Genomic DNA, 20,565 nt, shown 5'->3' with positions numbered 1-20,565 from the left:
TACCTCTACGCCATCGTTGCCTACGCTGCCCATCCTACGAGATAAACAACTTATCTCGTTCGAAATAAGTCTGGTTGGCTCAGCTGTGCGAGGCCATGCACGTCATATTCTCGCTCACATATTCCTGCAGCGATATTAGCGGCATTTTTTACTGGGTATAGGTAATCGCCCAGTGCCTAACAACACTTCTTCTCTTCTTTTCAAAGCCTGAAATGCTTGCAGATGGAGTTGACCAGGTTGTCATCACGGATTGCAGAGATGCTGGTATAGTATATCTGGTTCTTCAGTATCGTATTTCTCAGAAAAAAATTGTTCGTCTTCCTCATGTAATAACAGAAATCATGCAGCGCTGATCGTGCTCCCCTAGAATTGAACAAATGGTCTCTTCATTGTATTATAGTGCTCTATCGAACGAAATATGCGCTCATGTGCTGGAGTGCGATGGAGTGGAGTATGCGCTGGAGTGGGCGTGGGAGCAGCGACACGAGGTGGTTCACCAATGTCTTTCGTTTTTTCATCCTTCAGTTTCCTGTCCTCTGCACTGGCAGCGTCGCTTCAGATCCAGTTCTGTGCCACGATGGAATTCCATCAGCGCTTTTTGACGGGAGTGCGCCGGCGCCAAGCGACAAATGCTCTAGCGGCCCATGGAATGCTTTCATGACGCAGCTGATCACCGCTTCGCAAGATTTTTACCCCGGATCGACATCGACGTCAACCATCGCAGAAGATAAAACTGGGATGCACCGTCGTCACCCCTTCAGTGGGCATGGGAGCAGCGACACGATGTGGTTCACCAATGTCTTTCGTTTTTTCATCCTTCAGGTTAGTCCAGTTTCATCCAAGCGTTCAAATGATGTCTGCCTCGTTATGCTCCATTGCCCACAAGTGCTGTTGGAAAATGTATGGCAGTGTTATTGTGTGCTCAAATTGCTCTTGTCCGGAGACGTTGAATTAAACCCTGGCCCTGGCCATAGCACTCGTAGCAACACTCAAAACCCGACGCCCGAATCTGACAGTGGTGTCATACTCGCCCTTCTGGAGGATCTAAGAATCCGCTCAACAAGCATTGAACAGGGGCAGGTCGAAATATTGAACTGAATTAAAACTATTACATGCAATCAAGAGGAACTAGACGTGAAGGTTACTGATATTTCAAACAGGCTTACCACTGTTGAGACCAAACTTGGGGGTTTTGAATCCTTCCGTCAGGACCTGAATGCTCTCAAAGCAACTGTTGAATGCCTCGCCAAAGAAAATTACTCATTAAGGGCCCGAATGAATAACCTCGAAGATAAATCCCGTAGAGATAACCTCTTATTTTTTGGTATATCTGAAGGCGCCGGAGCCACCGAAACATGGTTGCAATCAGAAGAAAAAATTGTGAATGCAATACAGCAAGAAATGTGAATTACCATTTCTAGTACTGATATCGCCCGGGCTCACCAAATCGGCATTGCAGACCCTACCAAAACGCGACCAAAAATGGTAAAATTTTCCAGCTACAAAACAAAGGAAATGCTTTTAAACGCTCAGTATAAACTGAAAGATTCAGATGTTTCTATGTCTGAAGATTTTAGTCCATCTACAAGGCATGCTAGAAAAAAACTGGTAGAATTTGCGAAGGAAACTGCGCCTAACACGAGCTTTAAACTGAGGCACGTACGGTTATTCTTAAACAAAAATGCTACACCTATTGTGCTGAAAGTGATAGAGTTTGTGAACAAACTAGCGTGTATGCTACTACTTCACGTGTTGATTCTAGTGCCGCGGGCGGTTCTGATGATTCGAGATAGCTGGCTGGGCGCTTTCGTCCGCGTGCGCAGCCGATCTCTGGAATTTCAGTACTTTTCACCAATATACGCAGTGTTGTGCGAAATCGTGATGACCTTTCCTGTGCCGCCGATACCACGTCGGCCGACATTATTGTCTTAACGGAAACATGGCTGAATGATTCTGTTAAAAGCACGGAAATCCTCGCTACCGAAAAGCGGTACTCCATATTTCGCCGTGAACGCGCAGTCGCACGGGGTGGCGGTGTTCTGCTCGCCGTCTCGGATCATCTTTATAGCCTTCACATTGATATTCCTACGACACTGGAGTTTTTATGTGTTCTGATCACGACTGAATATCAAAAACTTGTATTTTGTGCATGCTACCGTTCGCCTTCCACTGGGATTGGTTTTTCCAGTGAACTTCATGACACGCTAAGCGCTGTGTGTGCCAAATTTCCGAATTTTCCTGGTTTTTTTTTTTTATTTGGTGATTTTAATTTCCCTAATATTACCTGGTATAGCTTTCCGTATTCCACTACCAACGCTACGTCAGAATTGTCTAATTTTTAAAATGTTTGTTCAGACTTTTGCTTAACTCAGGTAATAACGCAGCCTACGAGGGTCACATCTTCAACATCCAATGTATTAGACTTGTTGCTAACAACAGCCCCTGATTCTGTATCTAATATTACCTACTTATCAGGTATAAGCGATCATTCTTTATTACATGTCATGTTGAACTTGCCTGCTCGAACGTCGTATAAGAATATAAAACTAATATATGATTATGCTAAGGGAAATTACACTGCGATCAATAAAGCACTTGAAGACTTTTTTGACGAATTTCTGGCAAACTTCAACGATAGATCTGTAAATACAAATTGGCACCTTTTCAGAAACAAGCTTTGCGAGCTGGTCGACTTGTATATTCCTCGAAAAAAGCTTTTAACCAACCGGCAGTGTCCATGGTACAACCGCTCAATAAAACGTCTGGCAAATAAAAAAGGAGGCTTTTCCGCAAAGCTAAGTCTTCTGGAAAGCGTGAGCACTGGTCAGCACTCCAAAAAATTGTTAACAGTTACAAGAAGTCTTTGAAGGAATCGAAGCACTACTACTTTAATGTGACATTGCCGACGCTTCTAACGAGCAACCCAAAAAAATTTTGGAGTACTGTCAATCAACGAGACCAGTCACTTGTATCTCTCGTTGACTCTCTATCAAACCCTATTCCAAGCACTGACGTCGCTGGCATCTTTAATGAGACCTTTAGTGCAGCATTTTCAAGTACCGCAACTGACTGACATTACTGATATTAGAGACTATGCATGTAACATAAGCTTTCCAATGGACCCTGTCAGGTTTAGTTATGACGGAATTATTAACATAATTAACAATTTGAAAATCTCCTCTTCTTGCGGGCCTGATAACATTACTACCAAAGTCCTGAAGAATACTAAAGTGTACTCCGCAATTTTTTTACTGAAGATATGTGAACAATCGCTTCAAATAGGAGATATACCACACGAATGGAAACTGGCTAAAGTGATTCCACTCCATAAATCTGGCGACAGACATTCACTCCTTAACTATCGTCCAATATCATTAACTTCCATTTCCTGTAAAATCATGGAGCATATAATTTTTTCTCAGTTAGCTAGTTTTCTTGAATCATTTTCGTTTTTCACACCTACACAACATGGTTTCAGGAAGCAGTTTTCCTGTGAAACACAGTTATCCTTCAGCAACGATATTCCTTCGATTCTTGATGAAGGTTCAGAGGTCGACGTCATTTTTTTAGATTTTTGCAGGGCTTTCGATAAAGTGTCCCATAGTCTTCTGTTGTATAAGCTTGCTCATCTTCATATCGACCCAAATGTTCTAGCATGGATTCGTTGTTTTTTAACTAATCGCTCGCAGTTTGTCTACGTTAACGGTCTTCAATCCTCTTCTATGCCGGTTACGTCTGAGGTATCACAAGGATCGGTACTCGGACCCTTGTTATTCCTTGTGTACATTAATGATCTGCCTAACAATATAAAATCCTCGATCAAACTTTTTGCAGATTATTACATACTGTACCGTGAAATTAAAAACACTAATGAAGTCAACTTATTGCAAGCTGATCTTAACTGTATTATTGACTGGTGCATTAAATGGAAAATGGTTTTAAACGCATCAAAATGCAAAGCCATGCGCTTTTCACGTCAAGGCGTCTCGCCATCAGCCTCTTACAGCATCAACAGTGCTTCGTTAGCCCCGGTTACCTCGTATAAATACCTCGGTGTACATCTCACATCAAACTTATCCTGGAACCAGCATATCACCTACATTACTGGAAACGCTAACCGCATGCTCGGTTACATAAAAAGAAACTTTTCTAATGCACAGTCAAACTCCTTCTGTATAAAGCACTGGTTCGTTCGAAGCTTGAATACGCCGCGTCGATATGGGATCCTCAAGCTAAGTCACTTATATCTGTTTTGGAAGCTGTTCAGAACCGTGCCGCTCGTTTTATCCTTCACGACTATGGCCGTGCATCAAGTCTCACACAAATGAAAAGCACATTGTCACTACCATTACTTTTACTGCGCCGAAAAATTTCACGACTCTGTCTTTTTTTTAAGATATACAATTTCAATCATGTTTTGAAAAACGCTTTGCTCATTCTACCCACGTATGTTTCATCGCGCATGCACCATCAACGCTAAGTGGGCGTTCTACCTTGTCACACTACTGCTCGCCAAAATTCTTTCATTCCAACTACATCATCCGAGTGGAATCACTTGCCAGCAGATGTGGCACTTGCCGACGATCTCGAGCATTTTAAGAAAAAGTTGAGTGCCTGCTTTTCTTGCTCATGACATGTGTGCCCTTCGGTTAGTAGTGCGACATGATCTCTGTGTTTCGGATTTGTAGTTTGTTTTTGTAGGTTTTTGTTCTCTTTTATCGTTTTTTTTTTCTTCTTCGTCTAAGCTTCCATGCATTGTTGAAATTTGTAATAATCACTGCAGTGAACAATATGTAGTCCTGTAACCCGTGTTTGTATTCATTTTTTGTTATCTGTGCTTGTTCCACTCCCCTCAGTAATGCCCGCAGGGCCATGAGTGTATTTGAAATAAATAAATAAATAAATAAATAAATAAATAAATAAATAAATAAATAAATAAATAAATAAATAAATAAATAAATAAATAAATAAATAAATAAATAAATAAATAAATATTGTTTTTTATTTAGCCTGCGTGGCGTTAGCACGAACGCCAACAGCCGTAAGCTTACGAATGCCGGCACACAGACGGAAGGGCCCGTATTGCTGGCATAGTATGCGGGTGCATTCGAAGGGTGAACAAAAACTCCTTCAGCTTCGCTGCGAGCCAGAGGACCATGATTACAACGATAAATAAGTTCATTGAGCAGAATATATAGATCCCCCCCTAGTGGCAAGCTTTCGGTTATTCTGCAGCTGCTGTTTAACGATAGTTAATAACTGTGCATGCGCTTCCAGCTATTCCGTGTAGCCTAGAACTATTTCCTCCTACCAATAGGCACTAGTTATGTTGCTTAGTTCTTCACTGGCGATTTGGGGCCCCGCCAGTGTCGCCACGGAAGTTACTCTCAAAGTAGCCGACTGGGATAAGGTGCTACGAATTTCACTGCGAAGTCGAATCACTACTCACTGTGTGGCTTCCTGAATTTTACACCTCTAGGGTGAAGGTACGCGGGTACAAATAAATAAGGACACGCATCGGGAGCGACAGATGTCCACCGGCTGCACGCACACATTGAGTGGCAAGGTTGGGGCCCCTCTCAATTAGTCCGCCCCCCCCCCCCCTCCCTCCCCCCGAGCAAAAAGAAGAGCGGAGTAAAAAAAAATTGTCGACGCGCCGGAGTGACGCCACTTCTCACCTAACAGAAAACAAAAGTACGCCGAGTGTGCTATCTAGAGCTCTGTGAAGAGCTTCGCTCCGACGTCATTTGCATAATCCTCGACCTCCTTAAAGTGGAAGAGTAAAAAGACGATTGATCCAGGCGCACGAGTGCGCGCTCTTTTCGGGAGACTTGGTCTTTTCCATCGCGCACTGCATTTCTTTCTTTCTCGGCCCGGCTGCTGGCGTGTCTCCCCACCCTCCCCCCAACGACCACCCGTCGCCGGCGGTGCACGAAGTGGGCCATCAATATCTGAAGATAAGAGGTGTCTTCCCCCCTCCGCTTTCCTCGCGGCCCTCGAGATCCCCGGAGCACCACAAGCGCTGCGCCGCGGGCCCGGGGCCCAACTCTCTAAAACGGCAGCGCGTTGATGCCGCCAAAATAGCCGCGCGGCGTTTCTGGGGCGACATAAATCATGTAGAAAGACACCTTGGGCCGCGCCGGCCAGTGTTCGCCGAATTGCCGCCGGAAGAATTTGTCTCAGCGTGAGCAGAGCGTGCTGAGGGCGCTTTTCTCCCGGCTGCCGCTCGTCTCGACGGCCCCCGAGATTAGGAGCACGCAGGCGCACACGGAGCTGCTCGGCACAGCGCCGCGTTCGTGTGCTCTTCTCTCCTATGCCTTTTGTCTGTTTTTTCTCTCGCTCATTTGAGACAGCGCTGCGTACACAGCGAAAATCACACCGCCTACAAAGCGTGCGTTTGCGAAGAGAAAATTAAAGAAATGCCGCTGTTAAGAACAGTAAGCTCCTTCGAAGCCTTACATTGTGCTACAGCGTGGCTACTTGAAATGCAAATGTTTGCCAATTATCACAGGGATGACACAGCCCTGCGAGGCAAACTCCGCCTGTGTGATGCAATGGAAAACTATCTCGCAACGAGGCCTGTATTGACATCCCCTACACCGTAACGTCACCAAAGCGCTGCGATGCCGGTGGATGTAGCGAGCGCCTTGGTGAGTGAGAAAACCGCTCGAATACTGTTCTTCTTGGCGTTACATGCGACATTTATTCTGATACCAGAGCCGGCACTAATGAATTGTTTATTAACAAGTATTGTTTTAAAGCATCAAAGCATAGCAGGCCAATATTTAGCTACAATAGATGTTTAGTGCTATTTCTCTTCTGTTAGGTGGAGAAATGTTGAAGTGGAAAATCTGTTTAGTTAGTCAGTCGTGCCTCAAAACGTGGAACGTAATCACAAAGCGAAACCTGCAAGAATTGAAGTTGGCATAGTAAGCGTTTGTCCTGAGGTCTGTCATCTGGCCTCGCCTCTCGCTCCGCACCTTCTTCGCCTTGAAGAAAGTGTTTTTCGTTGCTATGCGTCTGGGACAAAGGTCAAACATGAGGCTTTTGCTTTGCGCTTAAACTATGATATGACGCAGTTTCACGGCGCCAAATGATTTTGTTCAGCTGGTTGCTTACTTGCACAAGTACAGTGGTGAGCAGCCTTGTCTAGAGCGCTTGAGCAGTGCGCACTTGGTAACAAAAACCGAAATTAGAGAGCAGCCCCTCATTACAGGGCAAAGTTTTCGTGCCTGCTTTGTTTACGAGGCTATCTGGCGCTACTTTCGAGCAATCGTTGCAGCTGGACCCTAGAGGCTGCCACAAAATCTGGATTTGTTTGCAAGGAAGTGCACCGCCCGAGCGCTCTAGACAAGGCTGCTCACCACTGTACCTCCAGCATCAAAAGGGCAACGCCCTTGCTTGCATTATATTCTACCTCACTAATGAGGGCTGAAGCCTGTGGAATCAGCTGTGGAATTTAGCCGTTGGTTAGAGATCGCATATGAGTTGCATCTCATATTGTGTCATCAGCTCTCTCATAGTTCCGACTGGCTCAAAGGCAGAAGCAGTATTTTACCGCTTGGACGAACGACTGGTATGCATTGAAGTAAGCGGCCATCGTGGCTAACAAATTCATGCTATTCGGGAACTTGTTGTGTGTGCGATAATGCAAGAGCGCGGGAAATTCGTGGGTGTGGTGTTTAGAAATGCTATCGCGTGCGACATGAATACCGCAAGCTCGCAACATAAGCGCATGGCCCAAAACCGAACACCGGAAATATCATCCAACATGCTGTTTATTTACAGAGGGAGACTGAGAGAGAAGGAGAATATACTTCATTATGCACCTTTTGAGTGAGCCACTAAGTTGGTAGCGGACTTGCCGCACGAGGGCCAGCTGCACTTGCAGGTGGTCCGAGGCGAGTCAACAACTGCATGAACTAGGAGGTGCCTAGGGGTAATGTCGGAATTTTATGGCCGATTCGCATTCAAGAGACAGTGGGAGAGATTGGCGCAGTGTTGTGCTAAGTTGGGACATGAAGGTGTGGCCCGATGACGGTTCACAAAATGCCCTAGCCGCTGTATAGAGAAGCGCAAGCAGTGACCTTCGTTGTGTAGGCAAAAGGTGGGACCATCCGCATTAGGTGTGGCACGTTTGCATGTTTTTGAACGCAATTCGCGGCATGCCGATAAATTGTGGGTCGGTTTGTTGAGCCGCAACGCGGAAAGAAGAAAGTGGCATAAGTTTCCGCAAATTTATTGCAGTCAGATAGGGGCGAGAGTACGGGTACGTGCCGACCATCTCTTTACGCAAAAAAGAGAGACAAAACAGCTGCTGCCAGTCGACTTCAGCGTTCACAGCGAGCCGCTAAGTGCGACGTTTGAAGCAGCACCCGACTCGGATAGCAGTACGCACGACGCGTAGTTTTTTTCTTCATTCTCACTTTCGCGAGCTTCCTTCAAGTTTCCTTTCAATACCAGCCCTAGAAAGCGATAAAGCGCCGATAAGATCTCTGCAATGTCACGCAACGTTATTTCCCATTCCAGGTCGATCAGTACCTGCGAAGGTAGCAAATACAACACCAAAATTCACTCTGGTCGAGCAGAAGGCGGGCAGTTGAATGCAAATTTTAAAATAAGAAGCAGAATGTCTTATTTAGCTCAGCACAGTGAAAGTAAGTTTCACTTAGAGCTCGAGGAAAACGTCTATGCATGCGCTTGTGCAGCTGTCCCAAAGCCAAGAGAGCAAAAAGAGAGCATTCTTGCGTACATCATCGGTGGAGCGACACATCGACTCATGCCACAAGTGTCACTTTCATCAAGCAGAATTAAGCATTTCTAAGTTCGCTGCGCGCTCTAAAATTTTCAAAAAATTGAGAGATCGCATTCACCATATTTAGAGTAGCAGCATGACTTCAGTGTCCAGTAATTTCCACGTTCTCCGTGGTGAAGTGGCTTGGAGAAAACAGAAAGCACATCCCAAGATTCGTCACGTGAAAAAGCTGCTTTGCGTCGTGCAACGCGTCGTCTTACTTCTTGCACCTGCAATCGGGTATGCTGTATAGACATGAAAGTTGAGAACTATAGACGATTAGTTTCTCTCTCTACCTCGCGCTTTCTTAGTTTCATTTAAAAAGTCAACGTAGTCGCCCACCGTGGCCGCGCTGTTACTTGCTGCCCAGCAGGAGGGGGGAAGGAAGCAGATGCAGCGCTCCGTCTGACAATTCCATCGGAAGAACAGGCTGCAAAAGTGCACAACTACTCTCCGGCCATCAACAAGAATGTTTCTAACCACAAGCGACGCTCATGCCTTGAAATATTCACACACGCGAGTAGGTTTAGAAGGCAGCGTCGCTTGGCGCAGTGTAGGCATGATGTGTTTTTCCCTACACCCCGAGTAACTTCCGACAGCAACGCCACCTTTGTTTACAAACATTACGCTTGTCTATAAAGGATGTTAAGTTGAATTTTGCGCAGGAGACGAATGGGTGAGGTGAAGAGTTCTGGCTGGGATGATGGAACGGTCTGTTGATTTTCTCAACGGCTGTTGTAGCGTATGTTGATTTGCGTCGGATATTGAAAGGCTTCCAGTCCAGGCGACTGGTACGGCTAGGGGATCATAGGCGCCTTGTATAAACCTTCGCGAGGGAGCTAGTCTGTCAGCTAGTTACCATAATCCCTGCATGATCAGGAGTCAATCTAATCCGAACTGAGGTGAGGGAGAGCTCAGTCAGTGCATCTATCAGGTCTTCGCAAAAGTCACGTAGACGACTGACTGACTGAATAGCTCTGATAACTGCTTGAGAATCGGCGTATATGGTGCATCCTCATGGTTTGCGGGTCAACTTCACAGCATCCTGCAGACCAGATACAGTTGGGAGTATTCGTAGTGTAGAAGCTTTGACATGGAGAAGGAGAACGGGCCTAAAATCTGCGTGAGGATGGTTTGGGAGAGGGTGACGACTTTAAATGCTGCTGAACCCATTGTAGAGCGTGAAGAGTAGGTGTAAATGAGAGCATGATCCGGAGAGGGTTGATGATGAGAAGCTTGTACCCTACGTCGGCACTCTGATGCGACCCACGTTACGTGGTAAAGGGGCTATGCGATGACTTTGATTTCGATGGTGGGGGTCACGCTAGAGCACCCATATGCCCTGTTTTGAGCTACAAAGTCATGCTATTTGCAGACCTCTTTGTTGCTGAAGTAGTTCGGTAAGGGACAGACGGAGGCCTGTGCCGAAGAGACGGCAGGTGGAGGTTTGGACGGGGAGGTGGAGGTCAGCTTTCTACAAGGTGCTGAGTGCGGCTTCTAGCTGAGATTTTCAACGTCGATTAATTTGAATGAATGGAAGGGTATATATTGTCACGTTGTAGTGACGGCAGTCCAGTGGTCAGGAAGACACCAGCCAGTCTTGGAAATGAAGCTCTTTATTTGGGCTGACTTGCGCCCGCAAAATAACTGAATCACTCGGCGGCGGCGTAAGCAACAAACGTGCTCGTCGGTCGTCGAACTACGAATGTCCGCCGCTCGCGGCATCGCTCAATTTAAAGCAGGCAAGGAAACTTCCAGATAACAGGTCAAGATCATCTACGGTAATCTGGAAAAACCTAGATGCAGCCTTGCATGGCTGCGAACAATCGAGATTAGTCTGGTCGCTTCTCGCGCCGCGAACAAAAGTGATAGCGACCCTTTCCTGCTGCCTTGAGCGTGGACGAACACACACTGCAATGATACGTGGCATTACCCCCCTTCCAAAGAAGCATCGTCTCGATGCTTTAAAATGAAAATAAACACGGACAATGAAAACTTCCAGTCCTTTAGCGTTCATAATATGGCTTCAGGCGTACGACATGTACGACTTCCGGGCGTGTGCGGCGTCGCTGAGATGCTGTCGTGCCGTCGGGGATGACTTCGTAGTCGAGGTCACCGATGCGACGGAGAACCTTGTACGGGCCAAAGTAGCGTCGCAGCAACTTTTCACTCAATCCACGGCGGCGAACTGGCGTCCATATCCAAACACGATCACCTGGCTTGTAATGCGTGTCTCGTCGGCGCAGACTGTAGCGTCGGGCGTCGGTGTGTTGCTGGTCTTGAATGCGAAGCCGCGCAAGTCTTCGGGCTTCCTCGGCGCGATGAAGGTAGGCGGCGACGTCAAGGTTGTCTTCGTCAGAAACGTGCGGGAGCATTGCGTCGAGTGTTGTCGTGGGCTTCCTGCCGTATGCCAGCTGGAATGGGGTAAACCTGGTTGTCTCCTGGACGGCAGTATTGTACGCGAAGATCACGTAGGGCAGAATGGAGTCCCACGTCTTGTGTTCGGCATCGATGTACATGGAGAGCATGTCTGCGATGGTCTTGTTCAGACGCTCTGTGAGTCCGTTGGTTTGTGGATGATAGGCAGTTGTCCTCCGATGGCTTGTCTGGCTGTAGTTTAAAATGTCTTGCGTCAGCTCCGCTGTAAATGCCGTCCCTCTGTCTGTGATGAGCACTTCGGGGGCGCCGTGTCGCAGGAGAATTTGCTCGACAAAAAATTTTGCGACTTCTGTTGCGGTACCATTAGGCAACGCTTTTGCTTCGGCGTATCGGGTCATGCAGTCGGTGGCCACGATGATCCACTTGTTGCCTGATGATGAAGTCGGAAAGGGGCCGAGGAAGTCCATTCCTATTTGCTGAAAGGGCTTAGTTGCAGGTGGTATGGGGTTGAGGAGTCCGGCTGGTCTAGTCGGAGGCGTTTTGCGTCGCTGACACTCACGGCACGTTTTCACGTAATGGGAAACGTCGGTAGCTAGCCGCGGCCAATAGTGCTTCTCCTGGATGCGGTGCAACGTGCGAGCAATCCCGAGATGCCCTGCAGTCGGCTCATCATGACAAGCCTGCATAATTTCTTGCCTAAGATTCTTGGGCACGACAAGAAGATGTACTGTCCTGTTGGGCGCGAAGTTCTTCTTCAGGAGGACATTATTGTGAAGGACGAAGGACGACAGTTGGCGCTTGAACCCCCGGGGAGGCGATGCGGTCTTGCCTTTCAAATAATCAACTAGGCTTTGCAACTCAGGATCCGAGCGCTGCTGCTGCGCGAAACTGCTGGCGCTTACCGGTCCTAGGAAAGCATCGTCGTCTTCTTCTTCCGGTGCTGCGTCTACGGGGGCTCGCGATAGGCAGTCTGCATCGGAATGTTTGCGGCCAGATTTGTAGACTACAGTTATGTCGAATTCTTGAAGACGCAGGCTCCATCGAGCAAGGCGGCCGGAGGGATCTTTCAAATTGGCCAGCCAGCAGAGAGCATGGTGATCGCTCACAACCTTGAATGGTCGTCCGTATAGGTAGGGGCGAAATTTCGACGTGGCCCAAACAATGGCGAGACATTCTTTCTCTGTCGTCGAATAGTTGGCTTCGGCTCTCGACAGTGAACGGCTAGCGTACGCGATAACTTTCTCCTCTCTGCCATTTTTCTGAACGAGGACCGCTCCTAAGCCCACACTGCTTGCATCGGTATGAACTTCGGTTTCGGCGTTTTCATCAAAGTGCCCGAGCACAGGAGGGGACTGTAAGCGGCGCTTCAGCTCGTTGAAAGCTTCCTCTTGCGGCCTTTCCCATTTAAAAGGCACGTCAGCCTTGGTAAGTTGGGTCAAAGGTTCAGCGATGCGGGAAAAGTTCTTGACGAATCGCCGGTAATAAGCGCACAATCCAAGGAATCTGCGTATAGCTTTCTTGTCATTAGGCTGTGGAAACTCTGCGATCGCAGCCGTCTTCTGGGGGTCTGGGCGAACTCCATCCTTGCTTACGACGTGACCAAGGAACAGCAGCTCCTCGTAGGCGAAGTGGCACTTCTCTGGTTTCAGTGTCAGGCCTGAAGACTTTATCGTTTCCAGCACTATCCGAAGCCTTCTGAGGTGGTCTTCAAAGTTTTTGGAGAAGACAACGTCATCTAAGTAGACGAGGCAAATCTGCCACTTCAAGCCTGCGAGCACCGTATCCATTACTCGCTGGAACGTCGCTGGTGCAGAGCAGAGGCCGAATGGCATCACCTTGAACTCGAAGATTTTGGTTTTTTGGTTTTTATGGGGTTTAACGTCCCAAAGCGACTAAGGCTATGAGAGACGCCGTAGTGAAGGGCTCCGGAAATTTCGACCACCTGGGGTTCTTTAACGTGCACTGACATCGCACAGTACACGGGCCTCTAGAATTTCTCCTCCAAAGAAATTCTAGCCGCCGCGGCCGGGATCGAACCCGCGTCTTTTGGGTCAGCAGCCGAGCACCATAGCCGCTGAGCCACCGCGGCGGCTTTTTGAACTCGAAGAGTCCGTCTGGCGTGATGAACGCAGTCTTCTCGCGATCTCTTTCGTCGACTTCAATTTGCCAGTAGCCGCTCTTCAGGTCCATCGATGAGAAGTACTTAGCGTTGCATAGCCGATCCAGTGTGTCGTCGATGCGGGGGAGGGGGTAGACATCCTTCTTCGTAATGCTGTTCAGGCGGCGGTAATCGACGCAGAAGCGAAGGGTGCCGTCTTTCTTTTTCACTAGGACAACTGGTGCTGCCCAGGGGCTCCTTGATGGCTGGATTACGTCGTCACGTAGCATTTCCTCAACTTGCTTGCGAATAGCTTGGCGTTCTAGCGGCGATACGCGGTAGGGGCTCTGTCGCAGTGGTCGGGCGTGTTTGTCTGTGACAATGCGGTGCTTGGCAAGCCGGCTTCTTCGCACATTCGATGCTGATGAGAAGCAATCGCTGTACTTTTGAAGAAGACTGCGTATTTGTTCTTGTCTGCTCCGTGGTAATGCCGGGTTGATATCAAACGTTGGTTGATGGCCTTGGTTAGATGGTTCCACGGGTTGGTCGGGTAGGGCAAATATGTCTCTGATGTCTGCCAGCTCATCGAGGAAAGCGATCGTCGTACCTTTGTTTAGATGCCGGTATTCTTCTGTGAAGTTGGTTAGCAGCACCTGGGCTTGGCCATTTCGGATTTGGGCGACTCCCCTTGCGACGCCCAGTCCTCGATCAAGGAGTAACTGGGTGTTCCCCTCGACGACGCCTTCGGCAGTTTCGACGTCTCCAGTACCTATGCAGGCGAAGACACTTGATCGGGGTGGCACGCTCAGTACTTCGTCAAGGACGTTTAAGGCAACGCGATGAGTCGCTGTCGTCGCTGCAGATATGGCTTTGTCCGTGGAAAGCTTGATCGACTTGGATCGAAGGTCGATGATCGCCCGATGTTCATTCAGGAAGTCCATTCCTAAAATCACGTCTCGCGAGCATTGCTGTAGGATCAGGAAGGTTGTCGCGTAGGTTCTCCCATTTACAGTAACTCTCGCGGTACAGCGTCCTGACGGCGTAATCAGGTTACCACCTGCGGTGCGGATCAGCGGGCCATCCCAAGTTGTTGTTACCTTCCTGAGTCGGACAGCGAGTGGCCCACTCATGACGGAGTAGTCAGCTCCGGTGTCCACCAAGGCAGTAACCGCGTGATCGTCGATCATAACTTGAAGGTAACTTGTTCGCGTTTTCGCATTGCACGTTGTCTTCGGTGTACGATCTCTGCTTCGTCGAGTAGTGAGGCTGCGGTGGGCGTACTGCGACGTTACTTCACTGGGCAACGGTAAAAGCTTCAAGTCTGGCCGCGTCGTCGTCGGTGTCGTCGTCGTCGGTGTTGTCGTCGTCGGTGTTGTCGTCGTCGGTGTTGTCGTCGTCGGTGTTGTCGTCGTCGGTGTTGTCGTCGTCGGTGTTGTCGTCGTCGGTGTTGTCGTCGTCGGTGTTGTCGTCGTCGGTGTTGTCGTCGTCGGTGTTGTCGTCGTCGGTGTTGTCGTCGTAGTTGAGGCATGGTCTTGAGTACTCGTCGATGGAGGATCTTTATCATTGCGCTTAGAAGCAACCTCACCTCCAGAGGCTGCTTTATTTAGTTTAACCTTCGGGGGCTGGGGGAGCGTCCACGCATGGCGTAACCTCGGCTAGGAGATACAAAGCGCGGGGACGATGGCGACGGGGAACGTGATAGGCGGCTCGGCGATGAGTATTCTTCCCGACGCAAAAACTCCTCGATTTCGGCTGGTCGCTGGCCGGGTCGGGGTCGTGGAGCGTCGTAAGAGAACCCTCGGATGCCCAGTCTTCTGTATGGGCAATGCCGGAGGACGTGACCGGCTTCGCCACAGTGGAAGCATAGTGGGCGGCGCTGGTCGGGAGTTCTCCACTCGTCGCATTTCCTCGGCTGCGCGCGTCGCTCGTAGGACGGGCGGGTTGGGGCGAGTGGGCGGCGGTCCAACGCAGCTGGCTGAGGGTGGTAGGGGCTTGGGTCCCGTCGTCGAGGTGCAGGACGGCGCACAGCTGCGGCGTAAGTCATGGCTGGGGGCTGCATAGGCTGCATGGGTGTCGGCGTCACACCCAAGGCCTGTTGAACCTCGTCCCGGATGACGTCAGTGAGCGATGAAGGTTGCGGCTGCGTTCCCGTTGGCAGCAATCGTCGGAGCTCCTCTCGCACAACTTGACGTATAACCTCCCGCAGGTCATTGCTGTTAGCGGTGTCCAGGCAGCTTGCTGAGAAAACGCGCTGCTGGCGGTCATACTGGCGGGCTCGGGCATCAAGAGTTTTTTCCATCGTGGATGCCTCTTCTACAAATTCCGCGACAGTTTTCGGTGGGTTGCGAACGAGGCCGGCAAACAGTTGCTCTTTAACTCCTCGCATAAGCAACTTCACCTTCTCTTCTTCCTTCATGCTCGCGTCGGCACGCCGGAAGAGACGCTTCATTTCCTCAGTGTAAACAGCAACGGTCTCGTTTGGGTGCTGTATGCGAGACTGTAGCAGCTGCTGGGCTCTCTCCTTTCGCACGACGTTCGTGAAGGTCTTTAGAAGCTGCTCCTTGAAGGTTTCCCAGTTCGTGAGGTTAGCTTCCTCATTCTCAAACCAGACTTTTGCTGGTCCCTCCAAGGCGAAGAACACGTACCTAAGTTTCGTGGCATCGTCCCAGTTGTTGAAGATAGCCACACGGTCGAACTGCTCCAGCCATTCTTCGGGGTCGGCGCCAGGCGAAGCGTCGAAGGTTGGTGGCACCCGGGGCTGCTGAAGAATGATTGGAGTCATCGTCTGGGGCAAGCTCATGGTAGATGTTGCTGCTGGCTTTCGCTTCCGGGTAGGGTCCGGCAGAATCCCGAACTCAGGTTCGTCTCCTTGCAGGCGTCGGCTTGCGCGGTGGACTGGACTCAGGTCCTGCGGTAGATGACGTCACGACTTGTAGGGGGTGTTCGGAACATGGGAGGCTACCCAGCACCTCCACCAGATGTCACGTTGTAGTGACGGCAGTCCAGTGGTCAGGAAGACACCAGCCAGTCTTGGAAACGAAGCTCTTTATTTGGGCTGACTTGCGCCCGCAAAATAACTGAATCACTCGGCGGCGGCGTAAGCAACAAACGTGCTCGTCGGTCGTCGAACTACGAATGTCCGCCGCTCGCGGCATCGCTCAATTTAAAGCAGGCAAGGAAACTTCCAGATAACAGGTCAAGATCATCTACGGTAATCTGGAAAAACCTAGATGCAGCCTTGCATGGCTGCGAACAATCGAGATTAGTCTGGTCGCTTCTCGCGCCACGAACAAAAGTGATAGCGACCCTTTCCTGCTGCCTTGAGCGTGGACGAACACACACTGCAATGATACGTGGAAATATAGACCGTTGCTTAGCGCCAGCGCATGGATTGGTTGACGCGCCTCGCCCTCATGCAGTCCTGAATGCCTTTTGACGGGTCGTCTGATCATGTGGGTTAGAATTCAGCATGTGCGAATGGCGGCGGATACATTGTTTGTTGAATTTTTCGTGTAAGTGAATGCCTAATAACCGACATGAGGGTACTCGGGTAATAACTTTCCCTACCATGTGCACATCATTGATTGGTTGTGTTCTTGTTGGTATTTGTTCCATGTCAGAAGTAGCAGTTCGGATTTATCCGGCATTGGTGTTAGTCCTATGAAGGAAAAGAGCTAGGTTTCCACTTCATCTCTGCCTGCCTGTAGTGTACGTTCAGCCCCCCCCCCCCCCCCCCCCCCGAACCTTCCCGGGTTCCTGTTTCGTGCACCATAGTGAGGTTGCCCGCGTTGAACATGTGGATAGAGGCCAACTGACGGTATCAGTAATGAGAGATGAAACCCGTAGAATAAGCTCTCTAATCGTTCCGACCAGTTGAATGATGGAATCACTATATTATCGCTTCGACGAACGACCAATATGAATTGAAATAAGCAGCCGTCGTGGCTAACAAAAGCATGCGGTTTGATAGATTGTTGTGTGAGCGATGGTATGTGAGCGCGGGAAATTCGTGGGCGTGATGTTCCGAAATTCTGCCAGGTCCGTCGTCAATACCGCAAGCGCAAGTCTTCAGTGAATTTATGAAGTATCATCCAGCGTACTGTTTATTTAGTACGTTTTATGCGGATTATGCTGTAACGAGTCAAACGCAAGCACACACTCACGCACACGTATACACACCTTGCCCACAAAGCCGACTGCTCCTTTTTTGCTGCTTCTTGAATTTACTCACAGCACAGAAATGTATAAAATTTACAGTTAACATGATATTGTACGCTTCCGAGGCGGAAACGAGCACTGAAGCAACACATGATCGACAAAATGGCTATGCACACTTTCAGAGAACCCTTAGATTGCTATAGTACGGTATGATTTGTTTTCATCTGCTGATAACAGTCAATGGGGAGCAGGCTATCCGTGGAATGAGTGCCTCTTCCGTCGGCACTGACGCATAGCGAAGCTGGTGGTTTTCGCGTCAGAGCAGCCTGTTTTACGATAAACACTCCGCTAAACCTAAACGTAAGCATCCTGGGGGCATCCATAGGTAATACTCGCTTTCGCAAGCGGAATGACCTAGCAGCCTTACCAAGTCCTGCTTCTCATATCTTCAAGACATGACAGCGCACGTGCAGATTACATAACTGCTTTTTTTTTCCTCATACCGAGCAACCACACTGTACGTAGGAGCTATTGGATATTCAAAAATAATAATTATTATAAGAGAAGGAAACTAATTATTATTAGTTGGCGGACCACGGTTCTGTTTCGTGAAACTGTTCCTCAGATAATGCTGCGCGCACAAAAGACACGCCAAGGCCGGCATGTGCAGAGACGGGTGTCAAACTTCAATGCGCTCATTGTGACGTGTGGCAAAGCGCGACAGTCCCGAGTCGAGCAACCGCCTATGGAGAAATCGGATCCACTGATCCCGCCAGTCCTCTATAAAGCTTCGTCGACGCGCGAATGCTACCTCACGTGATCGATCAGAGGACTGCACACTGGACAAAAATATTTCCAAGAAAGCTGAAATGTGCAAAATATCTATTTTCAATCACTATCCTAGCATTACATCAATTAATAACGAAAAAATTATCAAACTAGTATGATGTGAGCAATTAAATTATCGCCACTAGCCTTTAACGGGAGCCAAAAATCTGAGACAGACACTTTTTCTTCGTTCACTCGTGCACAAATGAAAGGCGCTGCATCTAGAGCACATGATGAAGACAAAAAATATAGGATAAAAGTTTTAATAACTGTTTTTAAGCTTTTTTTACGAAGAATTTTTCAGCCAAATGCTTAGAGGCACTTCCGTACACCGCACTGCAATATTTCGATTGTATGAAACTCACTGGAATTATATTTACCGAGCATTGCATAATCTCGCCTACTGGCAAAACCCTACTCTCGCGCAAAGCGATGAAGACCTTAGCGGAAAGGGAGGCGTTGATTTTTTTTTTTTTTACTGAATGCTCCGAGTGTCCCAATAACGCCGGGCAGTGCAGTGGGACAGTACAATACTGCCTGCAAATCAGGGGCATATTTCTTCTTACGTCATCACTCTCTGTAACGGACCGTCACGTTTGCTACCACACTCCGGGCTATCACGTGTGTTCAATGACGAGTACGATCAGTTAATCACGAGCCGTTCTTACGATGGAAACGCTTTGATAGCTGAGCCGTTGACAACGAAGTCCCGAGATATATAGCTTTTCCCGTCGAGTGCGGGGGAGATTGCACCTGCAGACGCATTATAATGCCAGACTGATTATACGTAAAGGTGCACACGCACGGAGGCATGAAGTGGATGGCACCTATTGCAAAAACACTCGAACGCACACGTGCACGCACAGGCCCGCACAAAAGGAAATCCCAGACGGGCTAATCTCGACGGTAGAATTGGCAGCGCGTCATTTTTTTCTACGAAAGTTGTTAGGCTCCTCAATCCTAGAAGTCGTCGCGAGGATCGAGCCTTTCTAAAAATTTCGTCAGTTCTTTTTGCTGAACAGCCCATCTAAAATGTCTGCGCAAAGACAGGCCGAATCCTGAAAGTCGTGCAATTATCGGCAGTTCTGCGTGGGGGGAATCCCGTCGAGGAGTGAACAGGGGGGATCAACGCACGGTCTCTCGAACGCGCGCCGAAATACAGCTTTTAGTTATGTAAAAAAAGAGAAAAGAAAACAATCAAAACATCCAGCAAGGTGAAGAAAAGCGATAAGTAAGCGCCGCTGAGACTCGCATTCTATTCTATAGCTTTTATTTTATCGTTTTAAAATCAAGTTTTGCGCAACACACGAAGAAACGAGAGAGAAAATTAAGAAAATCACAAATTCAAACCCAGCCACGTCTATCTCGGTTGCAAATGTCGGGTTCCTTTAATAGCCTCCTCGAGCTGAGTCCCTGTGCATTCTAACATGTTCGCAGTTCACGATGAGCCGTGTGTTAATTAGGGATGCTAATTTCTGATCGGGATCAAACGACAGCAAACTCCCTTTTTTTTTTTTTTCAGGCTGGCCCGGCTAAGCGAGAACCATGATGCTTCAATTTTAGCGGACCTCGAATGAAATGTCCGACACCGAAGCGACGCGGTCAAGCTCGTCGTCATCAGTTAATTGAAGATTCTGAGCTCGTTACCCAACTTGTTAGCGCTGGTCTCCACCTATGCGCAATTAGACGAGAGGTATTTTTTGTCGCTCCTATTATTAGCGTCGGCTGGATCGTCATTTTCGGGCTGTGCACGTGCGTTACAAAACTGCACGAGCGGAGAGATAAGTAATTAGTGCAGTTTGCAAGAGGGGGCGAGAAAGGGCACATCTAGCTAAGTTCGCATAATTTTTTTTCTTTGTCAGCAACCTACCAGCAAAGCTGTTTTTTCTTGCTGCTCATCCAAAGGTCGCGACAGTGCCAGCCATAACACAGATTTGTGACTCAAGCCTTCTGCTAATCAACCTCTGTGCCCTTAATTCCTCTGCTTTCTCCCACTGCATGGACAAAAAAAAAATGGCAGTGGTTTAGCTCTGGTTAAACCTGGAGGATTGCGAAAGCAACGAGGAAAGAGAGAGAGAGACGATGGAAAGCGCGCGGCAGCGGCGGCGGCCCCGGCACGCTAGCTATGCGCCGCTACTACGTATGCGCAGCTGGCAAGCGCGGTGGCGGCACCTCAGAGTCACCCGCGCAGCGACGGCGGCGGCGCGCCAGCTGTGTGCCGTGTGACGTCACTGCTCCTCGCGCATGCGCAGTATGGCCTTTCGTCAGCTCCGCAAAATGGCTCGGCGACTCGCGTAGTGTTGCTTTC

At 48.8% G+C, this 20,565-nt stretch overlaps 1 pseudogene; it reads left to right on the top strand.

The window, feature by feature from the left end:
- The first annotated feature begins 441 nt into the window (after positions 1-441).
- LOC149351544 (uncharacterized) lies at positions 442-2,446 on the top strand (annotated as a pseudogene).
- Positions 2,447-20,565: the final 18,119 nt, after the last annotated feature.

Source organism: Amblyomma mixtum, chromosome 3, assembly GCF_055824585.1.
Source record: "Amblyomma mixtum isolate Tamu chromosome 3, ASM5582458v1, whole genome shotgun sequence".
NCBI classification, from domain to species: Eukaryota; Metazoa; Arthropoda; class Arachnida; order Ixodida; family Ixodidae; genus Amblyomma; species Amblyomma mixtum.
This window is presented reverse-complemented; position numbering and strand designations above follow the sequence as displayed.